Source organism: Ambystoma mexicanum, chromosome 6p (genome assembly GCF_040938575.1).
Source record: "Ambystoma mexicanum isolate Mex_15411 chromosome 6p, UKY_AmexF1_1, whole genome shotgun sequence".
NCBI classification, from domain to species: domain Eukaryota; kingdom Metazoa; phylum Chordata; class Amphibia; order Caudata; family Ambystomatidae; genus Ambystoma; species Ambystoma mexicanum.
In genome coordinates this window covers 1,411,748,752-1,411,774,369 of record NC_090935.1, presented here as the reverse complement: position 1 = coordinate 1,411,774,369, position 25,618 = coordinate 1,411,748,752, and positions in this window count along the sequence as shown.

Genomic DNA, 25,618 nt, shown 5'->3' with positions numbered 1-25,618 from the left:
GACAATGGTTAGATAGGAAGGGGGGAAGTAAGGACACCGGGATGAGGTTTAGGGAGATGTTATGGGTAGAGTGGGGATGTTAGGGTAAGGTTTTGACCAATGTGCACGCTTCCAGCGAGCTGTTACACAGCACTCATACAAACATACGTTTCTGCTTCTGGCTCTACACACACATTCAATTTCACTATCGCAGTATACAAAGGCACAGCACAATAATGTTTATGTTTATGTGTATTGGTTTATATTGCGTCTGAGCCCGTAGGCATCAGAGCGCATATAAACACACTTGAGGTAGTGCAGCACTTAGCTTAGGTTAGTTATCGCCCAGAGTGTCCCTTTTTGTTGTCTCCTGCGATTTCGTTGTGCCAGGATGTGTCTTAGTAGCTGTTCAAATGCTGCAAGAGAGAATGCTACAATTAGTGCACATAACAAACACTGCCGCGTGTGGGCTGCTGTTCATGTGCATATACACATGCAGGAGATTTAGCGAGGCCGCACATAACTACTAAACATGCACAGTAGGTGCCGCATGTGGCTCTGGTATGTGGTAAAGTGTTAGTTAGGGAATGCAAGAGTAAGCAGTTAGTAACGCCTTAGGGTTCAAGAACTGAACAAACACAGATGCCGAACACCATGAATGGCTCTGCTTTCAAAGTGTTAATACCCCTGTGCCTTCAGGCCAGTATTAAAGACCCAATTGCCCGCCCTTCCCAAATCCATCTACCCACCATTTAGCAGACAATGGCTTAATACATTGCTCACTGTTTTTTTGTTTTTGTTTTGGCTGTTAGGTGCTGCTTTAAGCCCAAACTATTGCATTAGAGTACAGATAGAGAGAATGGTAGATGAGGAGGGACACAAAACTTGTAGGTGTTATTTGGTTATTTGCCCACCCAATGACTGCCTATGGACATGCTTATCCCCATGGCCATATCCACCCAGTTCCTGCCCCTACCCATTCAAAACACCTCTCCATGGGAATTCTTTGAGATTGCTTTAATCAAGCCTTACCATCAAACTTTGTAGTGTTTTCTCAGAGCAACCTTCAACAGTTAAGGACATTATTGGAGCTGTAAACCGGCGAATGGTGTAATAAAAAATGTCTTAGACAGGTCTGCCTTCAGACGCTATTTGTGTCCTTCACTGAAGTCCTGTTGAAAACAAGCATTGGGAAAGCCAAAGGTTTTGTCTTATATATAAGTATTAGGCATTAGCCAGGCACTGCTATTGTATGCCCATATTACACCATTTTGCTGCTATCATCAATGGCCAGTTAATACCACTATGACAGGGCCTTTCCCATTGCTAGCACAAAAGCCCAAACTGTTGGCATTACCACTCATTCCTAGTGCACAGTTAATCACCATAAGGTCCACTTGATAGACAGAGTGAAACAGTTATAACCCACAAAAAATCCCCCAGCATGAAGCTGTGCAGACTACTTACTGTAAGCCTTTAATATGCATGGAAAGTTGGAAACTTCAGAAAGTACGTAAAGCTTGCTTCTTACCTGCCTCTAATCCAGACGTGCAGCGTCCATCGTGCGACTGAAATTGGAAATGTTTGAAGGAGATGGTACGTCGGTTTGCTTTTTTCCTCCTTCACTTGAGGTAACCCAGACTCAGCAGCTCACACATCACCCACCCCCAGGATCGGCCCGCCCAGTCCACCCCAACCCCAAGCCCCCAGAACCATAGTGCACAGTGCACTTGGAGGAAGAAGCAATTTGCAACTTGCAAATGCACACATCCCGTTACTGGGACTCATGTTACTTACAATTCACTGGGAGCGGGCTGGGTTGAGGCAGCCCCAGCCCCGCCCAGCCTGGCCGCTCCCAGTGTTTTGTAAAATAGTAACACTTGTTGTCTAACCTGTCTTCACCTGGCGCCATGGTGTAACCAATGGCAGTTGGCTCAGGGCTGCCTGCAGGGCACTCTGCGCACTGTTGGTCGCCGTGCCCGTGCCTGGGCCTACTCTGATCATGCAGGCAGAGGCATTCATCAAAGAAAGGTAACACTTTGGTGTTATTTTTCTCTGATGAATGCATCCACGGCGGGCCGCAATGGAAAGCAATGTAACTTATGTTACTTAAAGTAACGTAAGTTACATAAAACCCAATCCAGCACCAGCGTGGGCTTCAGAAATCAGCCCCCAGGGCCACACCCGCCTCCAAGTGATTTCGGCACGGCCACGGGCCAAATGGCCGATGGCCCAGTCCAACCCTGTTACCCATAGATGGGGGAAACAGAGACCTCTCAGAACCATAACTTGGCACTTAGGCCAACCCAGTGAGATAAGAGCCAGAGCCTGGGCTTCTAGGGAGGCCCGCATTCTGCTCAACCCAGTGAGAATGTTCAAATGGGAACTGGGAATGAAGTATTAATCAGACAGATGCTTAGAGTAAGTTTCAAGTAGCAGTCCTGGTGTTCGTGGGCTGTCCGGTATTCTTGTTTGCTAGGTTTGTTCACTCTGGAACAGCCACCCCGCGGTGTGAGATGTCATTTAGGTTGCGTAATGACTCTTTCCAGGATACCAGGCGATGGATCTCAGGATTCTGGGTCCATTAGAACCATAGCTTCCTGCATAGATGAAATACACTTCTGTTTACCTTCCAGCTTGGAAATAACTGAACACTGGAAACCTCCCCTTCCCCTCTACTTAATGTCTTTCCCACAAAACCAAGACCTGAAGTCTCGCAGGGCTCTTTTCTTAAGAAATTAAGGTGGATGGTGCCAGTTGGTGCATTCATATTAGTTGGCAATCTTTTTTATTTCATATTTTCATCATGCCTGTTTCAAACTGTCCTCTTTAGTAGTGCATTTGTGTAAGAACGCCTAGTGTTAGCTTATTTTGTTTATCAAATGTCAAAACCTCTCTGTGTTTTTGTTCCAATCGTTTTTTGTGCCTTGTAGGGGCAATTTAAAGTGGTCTTCTATGTAGCTCTTTAGGCCGAATCTTGCTCTTGCTGAGGATGCCGTGGATGAAAATATTATTCCTTCTGGATCTACTTTGCGGCATCCTCTGGTCTTAATTGCAATGGGCAATATGTGATTACGGGGCTCCCACTCTGAGAGATTTCGCAGCTTTGATGACATATAGAATTTTCCAGCTTGTCTACTCTAGCTTCAGGCATATCAGCTCTCTTGTCAACTGAGGACACATTTTGTCAAGGTCAGGTATTGAGCTTTGGATTTCCTTATTAAGTACGGACAGCATTTGGAGCAGGCCATTCTTGTGGCAGGCTCAACAGGATCATCTCTTACCTCTGGAGGTGCATGACTCTGTGCCTCCATCATTATCTCAGACTGCTTCAGTCTGACCTCATTGTGCCTTAGGGCAAGGACATCAGAACCCTTTGAACATTAAGTTGATTTGCTTGCCATGTTTACTGTACTCAATGAGTATTAAAGTAGGATTGATGGCACCACCGGTTGATGGCACGTGGTTTCACCACCAGTCGATATATATAGACCTGAGGGATACATTTTATGTGCAGAATAAATCACCTCCGCTCTGGAGTTACCCAGGCAAGGACACACTGGAGGAGAGTCAGCCTCTGGCTGCCCCTCATCTAGCAGAGCTGGCATGCAGCACGGCTGTAGTTTAGAATCCCAGCATGCAGCTCTGGTGCCCATTGGCCTCCATGAGGGAAAACATCATGTTCCCTTGAGGAGCAGTGAGTATGTAGATGATGAAGGCGCACTGAGATATCAGGGTGGTCGGGTGTTGTCTAGACCTTCCCCATCCTGCAGAGCCCCCAGTGACTCAGAAGCACCATCTGAGGCCTCCGGTGCTGGAGATCATGGTGGGCAGACACTGAAATACCTCTGGGTGTAGATCAAGGGGATTTTTTGCTGCCCTGTGTCAGTTGGGGAGGATTGAGCCCAGAGATGCTGTTGCCTGGATACCTCAGGCACGTCCTCGATCAGAGATGATCAGCTTCCCTGTCTCACCCGACACTGACGCACTGACGCACAGCGCTATCCTGTTCAGAATAGGAGGTGATGAGGGGGAACATTTCTTTAAGAAACCCTGGTGCAAAGGGATGTCTATTGGTTCAGGAGAGGCATTTCTCTGTTTCAGGGAACCTATCTAATGCAGTAGGGATCCTGTGTGTATTGTGGAATCAGTGCACTAGCCCATTGTGGTCACTCAGCTCAGCAGAGGTCACATGGAGCATGTCCACCTCCATGATCTACCTCCATGATCCAGCTCATGCCCCCCAAAAAGTACTTTTTAAATGTACTTTTATCTTTTTTTTTATTTTTTTATAAATCAATATATTTCATCCACTTAAGCTAGAGAAAGAAAGACACCTTATCGCCTATCAACTCTTTGTGTCATGATCTTGTTATTATTGTTTCACATTTCTGGATGTTTATAATCCTACAGAGAGCTACACAGCATCTCAGCAGTAGCAACATGTTGCTACTCTGTGTAGGGAGGAGTTAGGGAAAGAGGGGGCAGTGAGTAGGGAGCCAAAACGGGGCAAAGAAGAGGTCTGGATGGTGTTCTTTGTGGATGAATGGACTGGATGATTGAGGGTTGTAAAGTACACAATGATGGAGACACAAGGTTACCTTCTCCACAGTGAAGCAGGAGATGGATGAAAACCAATATGTGAGTAACATAATCTAGTAGGATCCGTTGGCATATACTAACCTATAGAGGATATAGGATCTATAGAGGTTATACCTTAGCAACCTGCCTTCAGCAGAAGCAAGATACAACAATGGTGGGGTACCTCAAGTGGCTCAATGACAACTTCTCCTAAAAACAGTTATGGAATTTGGAATCTAAAACATAGGGGGTCATAACGAGTTTGGAGGCAGCCATGGCGCTATTAGCCCCATGGCTGCCTCCAAACTCGTATCCAGGTTCTCTGAATGAGGACTTACAGGGTCATTCCAACCTTGGAGGACCCTGTAAATCCCCATTCAGAAAACCATTCCCCATTCCCATTCGAGCCCCCATAGGGCTCAATGGAATGGACAGGGAGCTAAAAACAGGCCTGTAAAATAATGACCCGTTATTAGCTCCCTGGTCCCTTAGCGGCTCGCGCTAAGGACGACTGGTTCTACCAGCCGGCCTTAGTGGGACCCGCTAAGGGACCTCGGAATGCAGCGTTAAGGGGTTAATGGCACCGGCATCCTTACCGGTGCTGTTAACCCCTTACCGCCGGACTCGTAATGACCCCCATAGACCTATATGTTTTGTTATGTGATATTTGTATAGTGCCTAACTGCTGTTGGCACGGCTGTTTCTTAGTACGACATACCGTAGTCTAAATCTACATGATTAATAGTAAATGTAACTGCAGGAGGAGTACATTATATGATATAAGGCATTAACGATAGAATGCAAATGATGAACACTACATTGCATTGCAAGAGAAGTACAATACATTATGATAAGCATTTAAGATTTCATGCAAAGGATAATATTTGGTAGATATGCCTCGAACTGAAATGTTATATTGAGCAGTTTTATGTGTTGAGTGTGAGGTGCTGTGTGATTTTCTATGTCAGTCAATATGTGGCTGCTGGCATGAAGACCGTTGCTGTGGGACACAGCCAGCTCATATTGGAATGCTGCGCTTAATGGTGGAGTGAGAAGCATGTTAATATGCGGCTAACTAACCCTAGAGCGGTTTCCCATGTTTTGCCTGTGGCTATTTTAACTGTGGTGTTTTCACTGCAACCGTTTTTGGCAATTGTTTCTTTTTTTAAAGGGTGTCCCCTCCCAATCCCCCTTCTAACCCTTTCTCATTCCAATCGACTGGTATTTTCAGGGTGGAAAGTGCAACAGGAATAGAATGGTTCCATTGTTTCATCACAATTAAATGCAAGAAAAGGCCCCTTTTGTGCATTATGTAAGCTAATATGGCATTAATCCCCCGTTCCAAGGGTTGGAACGGCGGTTCACGGCCCGGCAGCCCAAGTTATGGGCCCATGCGAAGCAAGGGCACATAATGAGGGCTCTGGGCCATTAACCCCTATTCCAGCCATTGGAATGGGGGACTACTGCGATTAGCACCCAGGATGCCAAATCGGTAGGTAACCTGTGGTTTTAAAAACAAAAAGGATTTTCCTTTTTTCTACAGGACACTGCGCGCATCCCTTTGAATGAAGAAACATGCTTTACAAAGAGGGCCGCCATGAGGGAAGGACGGGCTCTGTATGAAGCCCCTCTTCCCTTTCCATGGCGGCTGTTGGGAGCAGAGCAGACCAGAAGTGTGGGCGCAGCGGCAAGTGCCATCACAGCGAAATAAGGTAAGTTTGGGGGATTTTAAACAAAAGGGGGAGAGAGGGAGGGGGAAGATGGCGGCGGGGGGAGCCGGCCGTCAGGCGGCCTTGGAACACAGGCTTTCACAGGCAGCTCAAGCCCACGTTTCTAGCCACCTGATTGTCTGGTACCCCCACCAGGGTGCTAATATAAATAAACATTCAATACAATTACCACTTAAACTACCTCTATAGTAATTTGTGTTATATCCTTAAACCCACATGTCACTAACTTGTTCCAGTACACGTCGATAACATATCCTGTATGTTGGCCAAAGTGAAAGAGTGCATTGCTAGAATTTGTTTCAGGTGGAGAAACCTTTTCTAGTGCATTAGTGCAGCCATAAAATGTCTGTAAAACTGAATAAACCCTTGACAATATTGAATGGGGCAACATTGTTACATGGCACTTTAAATGTTTAAAACGTAAAATACAGGTTGGAGGCCAGTGATGTAGACAATTACAGTTATGAGGAAAAAACTATTTCACCAGCGTATAAACACAAAGCGGTGTGCAATTGATGGAAAACCAACATGCAAATTATGTTTTAATGAACTTCCTAGCTGAAAAGCTCCACTCACAGGCAGCATTGCTGACGGGCAGGGCTTCAACTATTTTGCAAAGACTGAAGAGCTCATCAAACACCTCTTGGTATGGTTCTAAAAAAAAACAGTCAAGTCTATATTGCTTGCCAACTGCACCACCCCACCCTCAGCCTTCCTTTTAGAAAATCCTCCTAGCCTGGCAAAGCTCATGAATAGGATCTTCATGATTGCAACCATACATTTCACCCAAGCCAAGTACCTGATTGTCTTGAAGGAAGGTACTGCTTTTAGGGTGTAGGGCCTGTACACCTTTCATTATTACACAGTTTGGTTTTTGAGAACCTTCTTTCTATTTCACAAATTATGGAGTCAAGGATGGGGTAGAGTATTCTCTGCCTGACTGTATCTTTGTCATCATTACCCTTGTGCCGGCCAATAGTACATGTCACATAAGACCCACCAAGTTTGGAGCTAACCTTTAGTGATCTCCTCTTCTCACCATTTTCAACAGCTATATTGCACTGTTTGGCTGTTTCTGCTATGTCGTGTCACAGTTGATCACTAAACATCTCAGTCCTTTACTCCTGAAATGTATCGTGAAGTGACTCCACACTGTTTACTATCATAGATAAAGCAACTGAGGGCGACTGTATCAGGTCAGAAAGCAGCTTTGTGTTACCAAACAGTTTTGGGAAGGCTACACAGAGGCCTATGAATGTGAGGTCAATCTGTGCAATCAAACCTCGAGCATCAATGGACTTGTCTCTATGATTCTCTGTGCTTATATTTTGAAGAACACACAATATAGCCTGTAACGTTTCCATCTAGTTCCTGCAAGCCAACGCTCTACACGCCCATCTTGTGTCCCTACGTTTTTATAACTCCCTTGGCTACCCACCATACATCTCCTTTTGAAGATCCAGCCATTTCTGGTGCACTCAACTTCCTGACATGTACGCACAGATCTCTCAAGCAGCAAGAAGAACCAATCAGCATAAGGAACTGACTTCACAGTGTCATCTAAGACCAAGTCAGACAGTGCGCATTACAGTGGACATACAACTCATTTTTAGCCTCTGTCTTATTTTCTGGCTGACACACCTGAGTGTTTGCCACTCATCACAGAGGCCCCATCATAACCTTGTCCAACAAGAATTGATTTGTACTGACGGCCATAGCTTTCTAAACTCCAGATAACAATTTCTCTCTGCCCCTTAGTATCTAGATGTTGGGCATGTTGGAAAGGAAGAAAGCTTTCGTGCACAGCCCCCTGTAGTAATATCTAAGTACTAATTACAGTGAATTCTCCTTCTTTTGAAGATCTTTGCTTTCATCAGCAATGACAGAATACCACACTCTCATTCACTTGTTTCATAATTCAATCAGACAACATACTTGCTAAGCATGGCAGAATGTCATTCTGCAGTGAACTGCTTGTGTATTTTGCATTGCCTTGTGCCTTAATTTGTTGGCATAGCACGTGATTGTGTTTAGCAATCATTTCTAGAATTTCTATGAATCTCCCTTTGTTTTCAGATTCTTCGTGTTCACTGTGACCTTTGTGCTATATTTTGTGTTGCTGTCAACCGCAATACATCTGCAACTGTTTTAATATAACTGCGATTTTCTTCAACTTTCTTTCTGCTCTTTTTGTTAATCTTGTCTAATATAGTAGAATATGTAAGCGCTGCACTCTTGTGCTCAACCCAAGCAAACATGGCATTAATTTGAGACTCAGATTTCTCATGCAACTTAAAGCCACCATTTTTTTAACTTTGCTTTTTTCCAATATAAAAAGCCTGATTCTGAGGTGAAAAAAGATTCTGATGCATTAGGCAGGGAGAGGTGTCTGCATGCATAACAGTAAGCTGAATCTTTCCTTTGTGAGTATTCAAGGCATGAATTCAGGTTATAGAACAAAGGATTGAATAACCTTCTCTTCTCACCTTGGATGGTTTTTGGAAAAATCTTTAAACGCGGTTGAGTGGGACTGTCTGCTTTTGACTGTCAAAAATCTGAACGTGACAACAGCATGAGAATCAGATGCTGCATTGATTTTTGTGTGACTTATTGGGAAGACAGATGAAAGAATTTCATGAAGTGCAATATATTAATTAAGTCCAATATATTTTATATGAAAAATGAAATATTAAGGCATACCATGAGGTCCACACTGGTCAACAAGGGCTGCCACATCACTATCCCCACATGGCACTGCATGGCCTGCTGGTACTGCTGGATGGTTCTCATTGTCAGTGTAGGTTTTTGACTCTTGGAGTGGCTGACTTGTTTCAACTTTAGTTTCAATGTCTGGTAATTAACCACAATGTCCTTGATATTACCAATGATAAAGTACTTATTTCAGAGAAATCTGGAACTCTCGGGATTTGACATGCCCCTTTTTATAGCTAAAGCCGGAGGCTCCTGTTGTACATCCCTTCTAGTGTCAAGCTGGCTTTCATCCTCTGACTGGCCCGCACTGCTGGATGCCCTTTCCTGCTCTGCTGTATTGGATGTCTTTCTTTTGATGAAGTCCTGGATGTTTTGATTTCTTTTCATACTGTAATTGTACGCCCCAAGACTATGGAACCTCCTCCCTGTCAGCAACAGACTCGCCCCGACGCTCCTACAATTCAGAAAATAACTCAAGACCCACCTCTTCAAGGAATCTCTCTGCCTCAACACTTAGGCCATCACATCGCCCCTCACGCCGCCTGATTTGCTAGATGCCGCCCACCCCTCTCCTCCCCGCCACCTGGCACAGCTGTACCCCTCTTCTGTGCCCCTCTGTCTCCCACCCCTGCTGTTTATCTGTTGCATTGTTACTTCTGTAAAGTGCTCTGTTATGTGGCTGTACTGTTGTACACCTCTTTAAAGCACGCCAGTGCTTAGCAAAGCCAGGTCTGTGCCCAATAAATACAATCATAATAATAATAATAATATTAATAATAATAATATAATAATAACAATAATAATTTTAAAAAGTAGTGGTCAAGGCATAGTCTCAGGAGAGGTGAGTAGTGTCAGGGGTCCACAACGTGTCCGCACAGTGAAATGCACAATGATTATACTTAGACAGGTAAGTACAAGAACACACAATGGAGGAGGAGATAGAGGCACTGGTAAGTATTGCGACTACTCACCGGCCTTACTCCGATTTTCCCTAAGGAATTTCCCAGTCAAATGGAGGTCATTGCAGGTAGGTTTGCCCGCCATTGTATCCAGTATAAGATGCCCAAGAGATGTGGGTCCAAAGAAGTTTCTGATTGCATCCACAAGCTAAGTGCAACCCATTCCAGTGAAGAAAAGCAGCAGGCACCTAAGCAGAACTCTCCAGGACACTCTACCAGATGAGGGTAGGCCACACCCAGCGACAGTTACTGCGCACAGGTGACAGCAGGCATCTCACTAGTTGCAAACAAAGGAAGCCTTACTCAACAGCACCCGACGATGCTGGGATGATACAACTTGGCAGGAAGATGACTTGTATGACTAGCTAGAGCTCACACCAAAGTTCCAGGCAAAAACACAGAACCGCAATGCTTCTGGCATGGTAGCCCAAAAGGGAGCTGGTCAGTCCACCGGGTGGATACAGGGACACTTCTCAAGGCTCCAGGCTGCAGGATCGTGAGAAGGCATTTAGACTGGTTGGTCCCACCAGTCAAAAGGGTCTAAGCATCAGCAAGGGTCTTCTGAGATCAAGTAGTCCAGCAGGGATTCATTGGGACAGCAGCAAGAATGGTAGCCAGGCCTCTTCAGGATTCATCCTCGGGTCTTCCGTCATCTGCACAGCTACACAGGATACTGTTCAAAGTTAGCCCTCCAATAGCAAGGATTTGAACCACTCATGCACACCAGCAGCGGTCCAGTCCGGGACCACTGCAGAGTTGACTCATGCATGCACACTATACACACTGGCACCAGTTTGGCGTTTGGGACCAGACAGTCCCATCGCATTTCCTGAGCCCATACACACATGGCATGCACTAGCCTGCGAAAACAGCAATGTTCCCAGGCAAATGCATGGCCCTAAAAGGGAATTCCAGACCCAAGAAGGCAGGAAGAAGGCCAAAGAACAAAATGGGCAAAGAACCAGCGAAAAATCTCGTGGCGTCACTAGGCATTGTTAGTAGCCTAACGCGATAAACACAAATGTGCTAACTAAAAATGTAGCAGAAATTGGAAAACTGTAACTGCTGCCACCAGCTTGTCTTTAGGCAGATTTAAAAGTAACCAAAGATCCTGTTGGTGTAAGTCTATGGTGATACAAGAGTAGCCCCATTGCACTGCATTGCAAGATGATGTGTGCAATATGAAAAAGTTACCCAAACAGGTAACATGTCGAAAGACAAAAGGGTATTTTCAGTCTGAAGTTTGCCTATAAGAAATTAGCAAAAGGCCAGTGAAGTGAAACCAAAGGCTTCAATTCTCTGTAAAAAGTCAAGACAAGGTGTAAAAAAAAAAGCAAAAGGTTTGGGGGGTCCATAGAATATGGAGGGAAAGTTGCTAAAGGAGAAAACGTTGCTACGATTGATAGCATGCATATTCTGTCTTCTTTCTACAGTGTTTTTTTTGTGTTTTCTGTTTAGTTATTACTGCATATGGTATTATTAATTCAAGTAAATATATATTTATAGATCCTCGATTGGACATTGATTTCTTTTGGGCTGTTTTACTTGGCTGGTTGCTACTAAACCACATTTTCACCCCTCTTGAGAGCCTTCCCTCTACCCACATTACCACAAAAGGCAAAGGAGGCATATCTCTTAACTGTGCCTGTTTTACCTTTATGATTGTGTTGGCTCTTGGTCTGTAGAAGTGTGAGGGCTGAGTAAGCACTTTAGCCTCTGCTCGTCCTTGTACTCCCGCAGGGCAGAAGTCAGTTTGTCAAGCCTGCTTTATTAATCCTAACCCTAAAGTCTACAATTCATAGTGCTTCGAAAGTAAAAGGTCATAAATGCAAAGAAATACAGATGCAATTCAAAATAAAAAAGCACGACTTTAAGAAGTAGCAATCTGAAAGAGAAAAGTTTTAAGAACTAAACAAAAAGATAGCAGACCAATTAAAAAGCCAGAAAATAATCATAGTGTTGCAGAAGTACATGCATAATAAACAAAGGGGTGCCAAAGTGAGCGATTGCATATGACGTTAATGCCAGTCTGTAAAAAGAGAAAGCTAACTTTAATTTATAAAAAAAGACCTGAGGAAGAACAGCGAAAATCGTGGCTTGCACACTGCGTATCTTCCCATTTTTGAAGTTAGTTTGCAAATATATAAAACATTTAACAACACAGGGTTCAATTAATATTGGACTGAAATCCAATTTTGCCATCTTCGCAGTGATGCATGTCGACATTACATTCAACACATGCAGGGCCGCCAGAGCGCCATTCATTTTTAATGGAAACGAGGCAACACAGCAACTGGCGGAGCCAGGAGGGCATTAAAAATGAATTAGCGCCGGAGTCTGACAACAGACTGCAAAGCTGAAAGCGCCCATTTGTGTGTCGAGAAAACTTGTCTTTTATCCTCTTTTCTTTGCCTTGCATTTTGAGCCACATTAGAAATTATGCAGGCACCTTTTCTTCTTTCGTCAAACGACCAGAAACACAGATTTGATTCTGTATGACACCTCTCTCTCAGAACAGATGGGCATGAATACCAGGGATGTGCTTTGTTTCTGTGGAAAGAGTTGCTGTTATCACAGATATAGGTCGCTCCAGCGCTTCACAGAGACACGGACCAGACAGGAGATGAGATAGAGAGAGGACAAGAGGGAGAGAGAGATCGGCATGACAGCTTTGGCACAAAGATAGTTCAATTCCGCTGATGTTATGAAAGGAAACAAAAAGCCTGCATCATTATCACCGTAGAATTGATTTATTGCAAACCTTTCCTGTCAATGGCGGGAGCAGTACATGTCACACTTGTGATAATGTATGTAATATGTTTTAATTTTTGCATGCTTTTTTCGTTTCGGCCAGCGACATATGCAGACAAGTGCCATGGCTTTAGGTGTCAGTGAGACCACTGACCTGACCATCATTAGGCTGGTGAACAAGGACTTCTGAATAGCATGGTTCGTTATTTTTACTTTGGGCTATTAAGCGCCACCTATAGGCCAAAACTATTGTAATGGAGTACAGGTACACGGGAGATGACATGTGAAGAGGGACACAGAGCTTGTGGGCGTTGTTTCCTTTTTACCCACCCACTGACTGCCCCTGACAATGCTAATCCCTATGGCCATTCCTACCCACTACCTGCCATACCTGCTCAACACACATCCTCCTCGGATCTCCTTGAGTTCATTGTATCTTTAGACTGTTGCTGTTATTTGTGCGCAGCCTGCTAGGAGTTCATGGTTTAAAATGACAGCTGCAATTGGCTACTGGAGTAATACAAATGTCTTAACCTAGAGCGTCTTCAGCCACTTGATTAATATCTCTACCATGCACTGAAGACCTGTTAAAAACAAGCAAAGACAAAGCCGCCAGTTTTGGCTTGAGGTATTAGATAGGCATTTGCCAGGTACTGCCGTCATATTCCCAGGTAATCACTATTTTCCAACTTTTACAATCTTATGGCCAGGGGGTACCATTAGGCCAGTGCTTAGCTAATGCACATCCCATGCCTACACAAAAGCCCAAACGGAGGCAATTAAACTCTACCTTCTAAAGTTTCTAAAACATATAAAGTTGGTGATTGTGTGACACTTCCACATTTTTCAAGTTTTGATGCAGAGAATGCTTGTTCTTTTTTAGGTTGCTTAAAACGTGGAACATTAATTGCAGTAGGAGAAACATATGCAGCTACTCGTCTACAAAAATTAAAATATCAATTTAGACATGCTTTCAAAAAGTAAATATTTATTCAAAGCAAACGTTTTCACAAAATAGTTTACATTTTGTACACATTTAAAATATTTAATCAATTAATAAAAAAAATGCACACAACATATAACATAGTTTTTCATGTTGCTTTATGCTGTACAAAACATATTCACACTACCTGGAGTTTTTACTAATTAAAACATTTAAAAGTACCAAAATAAATAATATTAATAATGTGTCAGTTTACTTTGACATGCTTCCTCAATCTCTGGTGATTGTTGTAATGATAACCAGAACAAATTGAACAAGTACATAAAAGTATTCTTTTTATAACTTGAAGAACCTTTAATTGGTATTTTTCTAAAAGCTATTATACAGAAACTGTAAATGAAATTTAAAAAATTTCAAATTTTGTATTTTCAATTGGACTCCTTTTCAAAGGTTCTTATTAGAATTGCAAGTAAGGGACAACTTTTAGAGGTGATGTGGAGACAATCAAAAATAAAATGTCCATTTTCACAAATATAACTAAGTTCAATTTTACACAAGTGCATAAAACAATTACAGCAAACATTCACATACGTATATTTTAGTTAAATATTTAAAATGTATTTTTGTTTTTCATTTTATTGAACTGGCTGATCAAATCAACCTTTCAAAAATAAAGAATATTTTTTCCATACAAATCAATATTTACATTTAAAAGTATAACATTCTTCCATTCATCATGATTACATAATTATTATCCCAACAATACAAGGCATTGTTCCTGTCTTTGTCACAATTAAACTTGTCATATATTTCTAATAAGATATTGCACACACAAATATGGTTAAATAGCACCATCAGCATTCTAAGGGCACAATTCAACTTTCCACAGATTAAACTCATTCATATTTTTCCAAGTTCAATTCATTCAAGAAGTGTATCACTGCCAATCTTAAAGACATTTGGTTGCTGTTGATCAATAGCTCCCACATTGTATCAGCTGTAAGTTGATAGTAATGGCCAAGTAGATGATAAAAGTACTTTTTTCTTAATTCGGTTAAGTCCTTGCATTCAGTTAGCAAATGTTTTGAAGTTTCAGTAATAAATTTATCCTTGCAGAATCGACAGGTTGCATCGCCATCCTTGACAATTCCCGACCTCTGGGTTAGCTCCTTAGTGTGCCATATACCCAATCGAAATCTTAGGTATTGATATCTTGCTTTGGCATTGCACAACTTCACCAGTTACTTTGTGTAATTTTTTGGAAGAACGGTTCTTTTCTTGAAACCGTTTGGACTTCATACATGTTTCTCTGTTTAGACTCCAATCCCATTGATACATCTTTTTTTTTAACTCTATCTGGGTTGGTTTCTAAATCATGATTCGAGACATTCACATCTTTCAGAATGCGTTGGACTTTTGTTAAGCATATTCACAACTGATTACTTGCCAGATTCAATACATGATTTGCAACAACATACATAATTGATTTGTCTTTTGGTGCTAACAGACATTTCTGGTAAAATGCAATCATTTTCCATTTATATCCCATAGTCTGGGATACGAAGCCCAATTCTTGTCTAATGGTGAATATCGGCTGGGCTTGTGCTAGCATTAATACTTTTCTCCAATAAGTTCCCTCTAGCCTCATCCAAAAGGGGTCGTCTCTCCATGCTCTAGTCTCATATCGGTGTCACTTTTTGCTTGTAAAAGTGCAACGCGGGTAACAAGGAGAACTTTCCATATTTGCCCATTATTATACATGCCTGGGGTGTGGCAGTTTTGACTTTCTTCTTAAATTCTTCATAATATGGTATGTCAGAGGGATGATCATTTGAGTTGAGCCCAAGGTATTTATATTCGTGAAAGATGTCCACTGTGTTGTTCTGTAGCAGCCGTCGCGGCTGCATCTTTACTTTGGTTCGTGAGTTGGTGTTGACCAGAATTTTACATTTCTCCTTGTTGATTAATAAATGGTTTTTCTCCACATATACATTCAAGTGGTTTAATAGCATTTGCAATCCTCTTGGAGTCTTTGCCAATAACACATGATCATCGGCATAAAACAACCAGGGGATGCAATGCCCATTTAGTCTTGGGGGATCAGAAGTGTACCTCATATCTGATACAAAGAAGTTAAAAACTGCTGAGGCGTGAATTCACCCTTGTTTTAGGCCTTGTTGGGTGACTCTTCAGGCTGTCAAATTTCCGTTCAATGATAATCTAACCTGAATTGTTGTATTAGTGTGTAGTTGTTTGATCCAGTATTGTATTGGAACAGGACATGCTGATTTTGTAAGTTTGTCACACAACAATTCCCTCAACACACAGTTGAACCCGGCCTTGAAATCTATGAAGGCCATGTAAACAGCCTGATGTCTCTCTTTTTCTAAGAGTTTGATAGCATGCAGGGTCATAAGGTTTACATCTGTTCCCATCCCTGACACAAACCCAGTTTGAAATGGGTCAGCTATGTTTGTTGCTCTAACCCAAGATGTGAAGTGTTTGAGGATTATGCACGCAAATATTTTTCCAGGGACATCCAGCAAGGTGATGGGGCAATAACATTCAGGTGTCTGCTGATCTTCCTATTTGTATAGGGGTACGACAATGGATTTTAGCCAGGAGGATAAATTCGGCCAGATTGCAAGACTTGTTTGTAAATTATCACCAAGATGGAGGCCCAGTATTCGGGATGAGTCTTTATCATTAGATTAGACAGGCCATCTGGGCCTGGGGCCATGGACATATTAGTCTATTCATATAATTGAAAATGTCATCCCTGTCGAAGTCGATGGCCAGCTGTTCACCAGCTAATTTGTCATGTGTGGGAAGGGAAAGATGCATTTCTGCATATAGGGTCTTGTAATACGTGGCCCATACCTCTTCAGGAACTGCATTGATCTGTACGCCTAGTTGACTTTGGCCTTGTGTCTGATTTAGAAGACCCCAGATCAAGGCAGAGCTTTTAGAAGCCAGGGATCGGAGCATGTTTGTGAGTCTTGTTGATACATGTTAGCCTTTCTAGCCTTTATCCAGTTCTTATATTTCGTTTGCAACTGCTTCAAATTTGGTTGTGTCTCCGGGTCATAAGTGTGAGTATGTGTAATGATTCTTTGATCTACTATACCCCCCTTTCTGTTGCTATTCTCCAGTAAAGTGATATATAAGCCACTAGTGACATTAGGCACTTGATTTTTATGTCTGATGCGCTAAGTTAATTGATCCTCAAAATCAGCTAAAGTCGTTGAAGTCCATCTAAGCCTGTTTCGAGGATTCATAGCTGTCACATTGGTGATGTTTGATTCATAAACTATTCTTGTAATCATCTCTCTGAACAACGTTAATTCTAGTAAATTATGGTCACTACTAGACTGAGGGAGTACCTGAAAAGTTTCTGTCTTGGTAAAGAGATTCTGATTAACATATATGTAGTCTATGAGAGCAGACTGTTTGCCCCTCTGTTACATAGACTTGGGCGGGATATCTCCACTAATTGCCCCGTTCACTATTATCATCTGTCTCTCCTTCATTAGGGCAGACCATTGGAGCTTTACCTTAGCCGGTCAAGTGGCACAGCGAGTTGAGCGCTCGCTTTGACATCCGTGCCTAGCTTGCTAACGCAGGTTCGAATCCCGGGAGTGCCAAACTCAGCCTTTTATCCTTCCGAGGTCAATAAATGAGCACCACACACCGTGGGTAATAATAAGTGGCGCTCAGATACCTGATGATTCGTAGCACTATATAAATGCAAAATTAATATTATTATTTAGGTTGTGCACGTGGGATCTTTGTTAGACATTTAATGTTTAAATCTCCTACTATGATTACAGGTCTGACTGCTTTATCATTATGGACATGCTCAAAGGTGAGCTAAATGTTTTTGAGAACATTTTTGAAATGTTTGCATTGACGTATTCAGCTAGTTCATTAGCTGTTAAAGCCATAGGTTTAGGAGAAGTTAGGAGTGAGTCTAGAGTGCCTTGTAGCCGGCAAAGCCGATTAGAGTGATAGTCGATGAAGGGGGAGGAATAATTCCCTTTTTGCTCTATCAAGAAAGCACTTGAGAGAGTTCAAGACAGAGAGGTACAGTTGTATGTCCTCATGCAAGTGGTTTATAGTGATAATTTCGAAAACAAAAATTTCGAAAGACAAAATATCGAGAAAAAAATATCGAAAAAAAAGTCACATTTTTTTATTACGTTTTTTTATTCAAAATGGGGGGGTTCCCCCAACCCCTCTTTTTTACATTTGTTTTGTTTTACCCATTTTTTTTATTCCCAGACCCCAAAATAAATATATAATAATAAAAAAATTGATATTTTTTTTTCGATATTATTGTTTTGACATTATTGTCTTTCAAATTTTTTTTTTCAAAATTATGACTGACCACCCATGCAAATATGTATGCCTCCATTTGCACAGCAGCTGATGTATGTTTATGCAGAGATATCGTTTGAAGGGGTGACCCATGATTGAGGATGCTGAGTGAAAGTTAGCAATGGTGAGTGAGATGAGAGTAAGTCATGTAGTAGGGATTGAAATCTGGAGAAGACAGTGATAATGGAAAAGGCATCAAGTGTGAAGAAGCAGAGTGAGAACTATAGGTCATAGAGAGAGGGGGCAATGGCAGAAGGTTTACATTTCCTTTTAGTAATAGGTGAGGCAAGTGGTAAGGAGAGGTCAGAGGGTGGAAAGGAGATCCTGGTGGAAACAATAGAGTGATCAGATAGTGTTGGTGTGACAGTGGTATTAGTGACTGAGGAAAGAGGTGGAGTTGAATAAGCCACCCAAAGAGTTGCCCCAGTGCGGGTTGGTAGGTAATGAATAGAGTGATGAGTGTGGTCACTAAAAAAAGACTGGTGCTCTGATTTCTGAGAAGTGTTTGGAGAGGGAAGGCTAAAGTCAGCTAAGAGAATAACGTGATGTTTAGTGGAAAGAGAATTAAGGAGTCTCCCAAGTTCACCAAAGAATGGTCCGGTGGAATGAGCAGGGCAATAGATGGAGGTGCGATCTAAGTGAAGTAGAGCATTGGTAGAGATGGTGAATTCAAAAGAGGTAGGAGAATATATGGAATTGGAGATTTGTGTGGCGATGAGGAGGGAAGAAAATAGGTGTCCGACACCTCCACCTCTGCCAGTCAAATGAGGAGAGTGACTGAAGGATAGTTTGGAGTCATGTGGTGACGCCAGGATGGCAGTGCAGATGGTTGAATCCAGGTTTCACTTATAGCAAGGAGATCTAGGAGAGGAGATGTGGCATGAAATTATTCAGTGATAAAGGAAGTTGTATTGCATATAGACTGAGCATTCCAGAGTGCAATGTTCAGTTGATGCAGTAACAAAGAGTAGAGAAGTTGAGTCTGAGAGGAAAAGATGCTAGGTGGATAGGTTTTAGGGGAGGTGTAGTTTGCTCATCGGCTTTGTATATTGCAGTAGGAGGTGCAAGAGAGATGGGATAGTGGGAGTTTTGAAATGTGAATTGTATGGTAGGGCTAGGAAAGGAGGAAGTTGTAGCGTAATGGGAGAAAGCATAGGAAGAGGCGAGCTGGAGGAGCAGCATGAGTAGCAGTAATGAATGCATTATAGGTGAGTACCACACTGTGGAGAGACAGCACAGTAATTAGCAAGCTAAGGGGTACCCCTAGGTGCAGTAGGTAGGAAGGCAACAGCAAAGGCTTATAGGAGAAGAGGCAATGCAGATTGTCAACAGCTGGTCCTCGCCATTTACTGTTCTGCCCTTTACTGGGATGGTCTGGACTGGACCGACCAAGGAAGTTCAGATAACACATCACACATATTTGTCACCTGATCACATTGTCAGACAATTAGGTGTTAAACAACTACAATTTGATGGCTTCCTGAGTTCTTTGTATTCTCTTTCTGGTGCCTGTAATTCAACTAATTATTTTTTGATGACCATAAAAAGACCTATTCAAGTATGCTTTTCCAAGAAACAGTTATCAAAATTAAGTCTCTTGAAATGTTTTTTTTACATATGACAGCCAAGGGATATCTTCAGATCTCAAGATATGTGTCAGGATAAAGTGGGTCATGGTTACTTTCGGATCAGACCAGACTCCTAGCCAAAGATTGATCTGTTCAAAATATAATTCAGCCTCTAAAAAGGGAGTCCAAGTTCAGTATGTACTTCAGTATGATCCTGTGAGGCTAAGAACCTTAGTGTCAGGTTCGACTCCACCATCTCCTTCTCTCTGCACATTTCTGATGTCTCTAAAAAGTCAAACTGTCAGCTGCACTTCCTCAGAGGTATTCTTCCTTTTCTCACTTTCCTCAAGAAGCTCATTGTCTCCAGAGCTCCGGTCGTCTCTAGGTTAGACTACTGCAATAGCCTATTTGTAAATCTGCCTGCCTCTACTCCTCGACCTCTACAACTTATCCGGGGCCGGACTGCAAGACTTGTCATTGGCCTCAAGCCCAGGGATCATGTCTCTCGAGCACTGAAATCTCTTCACTGGCTCCCGTGGCTGAAAGGATCAAGTTCAAGACCCTCTGCATCGTGCACAAGGCATTCTGCAGCCTGGGACCACTCTAACTCCAACTTTCTCTTCCAACACATCTTCCTTCTCGAGCTCTCCGCTCATCCACCTCCAACTCTCTTTGAGTCAGATGCTTCTCCAAGCAGAAAGTGGGAGAAGATCCATCTCCTCGGCCGGGGCCTCACTCTGGAACAGCCTCCCTCACTCTCTGAAACTTCAGTAGAACCACCTCTGGTTCCGGAAGCAACTCAAGACCTTCCTTTTTGCTTCCGCTCTCGCTCTTCCTCTCCCCTGCTGATATACCTGACTGCTCCTCACACTGGTCACCTGGATACCCTCTGATCTCGGGCCTAGGCTTCTGCTTGTCCAGTTGCCCTCACACTGCCTCCGGGCTCCCCCAGCATTTAAGGGTCTGTTCCTGCAACCCTGCAGTCCATTTCCACTGTACCTATGAGCCACCAGCTAGCTGCACTTATTTATTTACCTGCAAATCTCCCTTCTCCCCGCCATGGCACTTCTCCCCTTTCCTCTTCCCTGCACTTGCGCGATCTGAATGACACAAGGCCTAGTAAGATCGTTGTTTTGTTCTTCCTTTGTTTCCCCCACCTCATCGTGTCACATCTAGAAACACTTATGTACAGGCACCCTATAAATGCCACATCATATCATATGATAATTTTAGGCAGCATCAGGTAGCGGAAGAATCTTTTTTGAAAATTTGTTCTCCTGTGTTTGAAGAGGCGACACATTCAAGATATCCCACAGACCTGCACTATATCTGGTTGTAGTATTGGCTTTAGTTTGATAAATCCTCAGCATCATATCAATTGGATTTGCTTGGCATCTGTTCCCAAAAAGGAATATACCTCCCAATACCTGTATAACTCTTGTTGTGTGTTTTAAATATGACTAAGACCATTAAATCCAGATGAATATGAAACAACTACATATTCAAAAGCGGTGATAACAATTTAAAGCTGTTTCCCTGCTGAAAATGTTTAGAATTTACATTGACTATTACCAGGTGTCTACACCATAACAGCATCTTTCATTGCATTTACTGTATCATCAACATAAGGGAGTACAGCTACATTATTGGATCCAAAGCAAGGTACTCCATCTTCACACATGAGTAAATTATCATGCAGCCTACTGATATATAGCAAAAACAATAAATAGGCCAACACACAGCCCTGTCGTATGCCGGTTTTAGTAGAAAGCTATAATATAAAATTACCTTCACTGCCCAAGTGCACGCAGGCTTACATATCAAGATTTGATAAAGTTATGATTGTCACAAATTCTTCAAGACAATTTAAATCACTTACCTAACACCATAGTTAAGCACAGTTGCATAAAAGCAAGATATATGATTTCTTTTTCATAAACAATGAATTGGAGACAATTATGTAGAAATTAATAACCTGCTCTTTGTTACCAAGACCTTCCCGAAAATCCCAATTAGATGCTAGATAAAATGTTTTGTTTTGCTACCCAGATTTTTAACCAGGGAAAAAAATCCTCCCCAAAAATTGAAATTGAAATTCTTATAAAGAAATTGCAAAATAGGCTGCTGGGTTCATCCTCGACCCCTTCTTAAATATAGGTAAAATAATGGCACATTTCCAGAAGACAGGGAATTTTCCACTTTCCAACATGTACATATTTATATTGACCTATAGTTAAGGTGATAGCATTGAGTCATAAAAAAGCTGAAAAATTCCATTCCTAATAACGTTTGACTTGCAGGTCGGATATGGCTGATATTTTCCAAACAAAAAAGTGTGTCTGGGGAGCCCCCACACTGGACATTTTGGAAAAGATTGATTGCAAATTGAAAAAGTTATTAAGAAAGCAAAAAAATGCTGGTTTCACCCTACTCCCATTCATTTTGCCATAGAGAAAAAGTCCAAATTTGGTAAAGTCGAAGCGCAAAAACTGCTGGGCGGACTCGAACCAAATAAGAAGCAACTTGGACCCTAAGTGTTGACTTAATTTCTGGGACAGGTTTGGGGCTATTCCATCCAGGAGTTTTCAAAACTATTTGATGGGCAAAAGGGAGCCCTCTGCTCCCAAAAATATAGCTATATACTGCATAGTGCTTTGCAGCACAGAGGCTTTTCAGAAATTGAAGGTGGCATATTTTTTTTTTTTTGCTTGATGCAAGTGATTACCGGGCAATACCGGGGTAAAGCATTTATAATTATATTTGGAGGAGGAAAAATTATTACAATGCATCAAGCTAGAGGTTGGGAGGGGAAATGGGGGAATCTTGCGAGATTCCCGCAGCTACTACAGAAGACGCACTCGAAAAGAAAATGCGTATCTCAAACAAAGGGGGTAATGGCAGAGGTATAGGGAGGGAAAACTCAGCTTAGGGGAGTGGGACACTTAGTGATTGCTTGAGAGTCCTGAGAAGCATTTTTGATTTTTGAACATTTTTGCATTATTAGGGGGAATACCAGGGGAATACCACGTGAATAGGTAGTTCATTGCTGCTGCATGTTGCAATTATCGGGGGAATCCCACAGGATTAGGGAGAGAGTGAAAAAAAGGACATTTTACAACTATAGTGATCACATCTTCTAGGCAGGGGGTAAAGGGTCTTTGTGCCAAAGGCCATGGCTAGTGAGCCCTAAAGAAACCGATTGGAGCAACATGTACAGTGGACATGGGTGAAGAACATGGCTAGTGGCCCACAAGGAAACCTATTGGTGCAACACGTCAGTGGCCTGGTCGAAGGCCATGGCCAGTGGGCCACAAACCCTTGAAATTCTTTTAAAAGCCTTACTTAAGAGAGAGTTAAGGTAATCAGATTTAATGTGAAAAAAACATAGCCAACAAACCTTTGAAATTCAGTACTCAAGTTTAAGTAAATCCATGGACCATGAGGGAGGTATGGCACCACCTGCACATATTGCATTGACCCCCTGGGACAGTACGGGGCCCAGAGGTCCAGGGTCATGATAAATAAATCTGCCGGGACATTGTCCGGGCCCGGGGCTTGGTTATACCATTGGCTACCTATAGCTTTCTTGATCTCATCCACAGAGAAATTAGTGCCCTCCCTGGCCAGACACCCCGCACCATCCCCAATCGCTAACCCACAGTTCTCAGCCCCCTCCTAGCACTGTATTAGGAAGAGAAATGCTCCAACCAGGACTTATCAGGTACATTGCTAATCATAGTGTCCAGTTTGTATTTGTAAAAGGGTCTCTGCTGGGCAATCTCCCAGAACAATTTAGTATCATTGTCCCTGGAGGCGCCCACCCAAGTCTCCCATGCTTCCTCCTAAATTACTCTTTTTCTAGTAGCCAAAACCTTCTTGTAATGCGACATAGCACCAACATTAGCTTTTTAGAGAGCCCTGCGCAGCCCAGAGCGGAGAGAGGATTCACCTCAGCTCTGGCACGCTCTGAATCAAACAACCCCACCCCCCCCCCCACCTGTCCTGTTCATTTGCCAGGGGCACAGGAGAACACCAAGGAAAGCTTGGTCAGCAAGGATCCAAACTCCCCTTAGATGGTAACCTTTTCCAGATTCCCTGATGGCAGATTTTCTAGTTCATGTGGGCTTAATTGGACTGCCTTTCTTAATAAATCCTCCTTTCTAGCCTCCCTCCATTTTAGCCTATGCCAGGAGGCATCCAAAGACGCCTCCAGGGGATACTGCTGTCTCAATATGAAGGCCCTTGGTGACAAATGGTCACTGCAGATGTTATCCACCACACCAAACCCCTTTAAATGGTCATGGTAGTCAACTGGGACATAAAAATAGTCAATTGTGGAGCTTCCCATTACTGAGGAAAATATAACCCTACCTTGGTTGTACGCTCCAAGTCGCCCATTTACAGCATGCAGTCTCCATTCGTATAGATCATGCCATAGGAGCAGCCCCTCTGCACAAAGCCTAGAGTCCATCATAATGGTTGAGGGTATCCCCGCCACCACGTCTTCTGTGTCATCATACAATATGTTGCCAGGACCACCCCCAGTTTTGCATTCAAATCAGCCCCCAACACCAAACGCACATTCCCCACAGACAACCAAGGGGAGAGCTCCTCCTGAACTGAAGCCAACACACCGAAACAGTTCTTGCCATGAAGTTTGTGTGTGCTATTATAGAAATTGACCACTAATAGACCTACCTGAAAAGGTCTGTAGATGGTTGATACAGCCGACATTCCTGTTCCCACATCGCGTCTGAAAGATCGAGTTAGAGAAGTGGAGGTGAAGCCCCTCATCAACAACCCGGACTTGAAAGGTTTACCCAGTGAAAAAATTACTACGGCCACAACAACTTGGGGTGTGATGCAGGTCGCATACCTGAAGGAGAACACTGATTCAAGATTATAGAGAGGCAGCATTTCCTTACTTGAAACCCCGCCTTCTGTGTGGGCTACGCCTCTTCCTGACCCATATAATCTTACCCACCAGCGCACCGTGCGTGCACCGCCAAGTACAGGATAAGTACCGTTGGCTGAGGCTGTGTGTCTGCTGTGCTCGTTTCAAGCCCGACCGATTTTCGCATTGGAGGAAGTCTGAGGCTGCAACACCACATCATTACCTGACCTTGCAGAAAGAAGGCAGCATTTCCTTACTTGAAACCCCGCCTTCTGTGTGGGCTATGCCTCTTCCTGACCCATATAATCTTACCCACCAGCGCACCGCGCGCGCACCGCCAAGTACAGGATAAGTACTGTTGGCTGAGGCTGTGTCCGCTGTGCTCGTTTCAAGCCCGACCGATTTTCGCATGGAGGAAGTCTGAGGCTGCAACACCACATCATTGCCTGACCTTGCAGGAAGAAGGTGACTGTTTTGTACAAACAACCGTAGTGCCGTGCTACGGGCTGTGATTTAAACGTGGACTTACACGCTCGCACATGCCAGGCTCTCAATAGCATGTGCTTTAATCGTATCAGTGTGCCTATCTCCGTATCAGTGTGCCTAATTCTTCATTAACATAGGATTAACTAAAATAGCGTGTGCTCTTTGTAGTTCTGTTATATGTTTCAATCAGTACTCAGCATTTAGTTGTAAGTAAATTCACCATTTCTTTGTCTTTTGTTTAGGCAGCATTTCCTTACTTGAAACCCCGCCTTCTGTGTGGGCTACGCCTCTTGCTGACCCATATAATCTTACCCACCGGCGCACCGCGTGCGCACCGCCAAGTACAGGATAAGTACTGTTGGCTGTTCGCTGTGCGCGGTGCGGCTCGCGGGTACCGGCTCTCTGCTTTAGCCAGTAGTGAACTTGGGGTAGGAAATTGATTTTTCTTCCTGTTTAATCCACGTGGTTAATTATTCTTGTTCTGTGTTATTCAGAAGTTCAAATTACTGTTGTATTATGGATTTGGCTTTAAGAAATGGGAAAAAGAGGAGGGAGTGTTCCTCTAAAACCCTTCCCTCCTCCGACTCTCCAAAAAATGTAAACAAAAAGAAAGAATTTAGCCCTGTAACATCACTTAA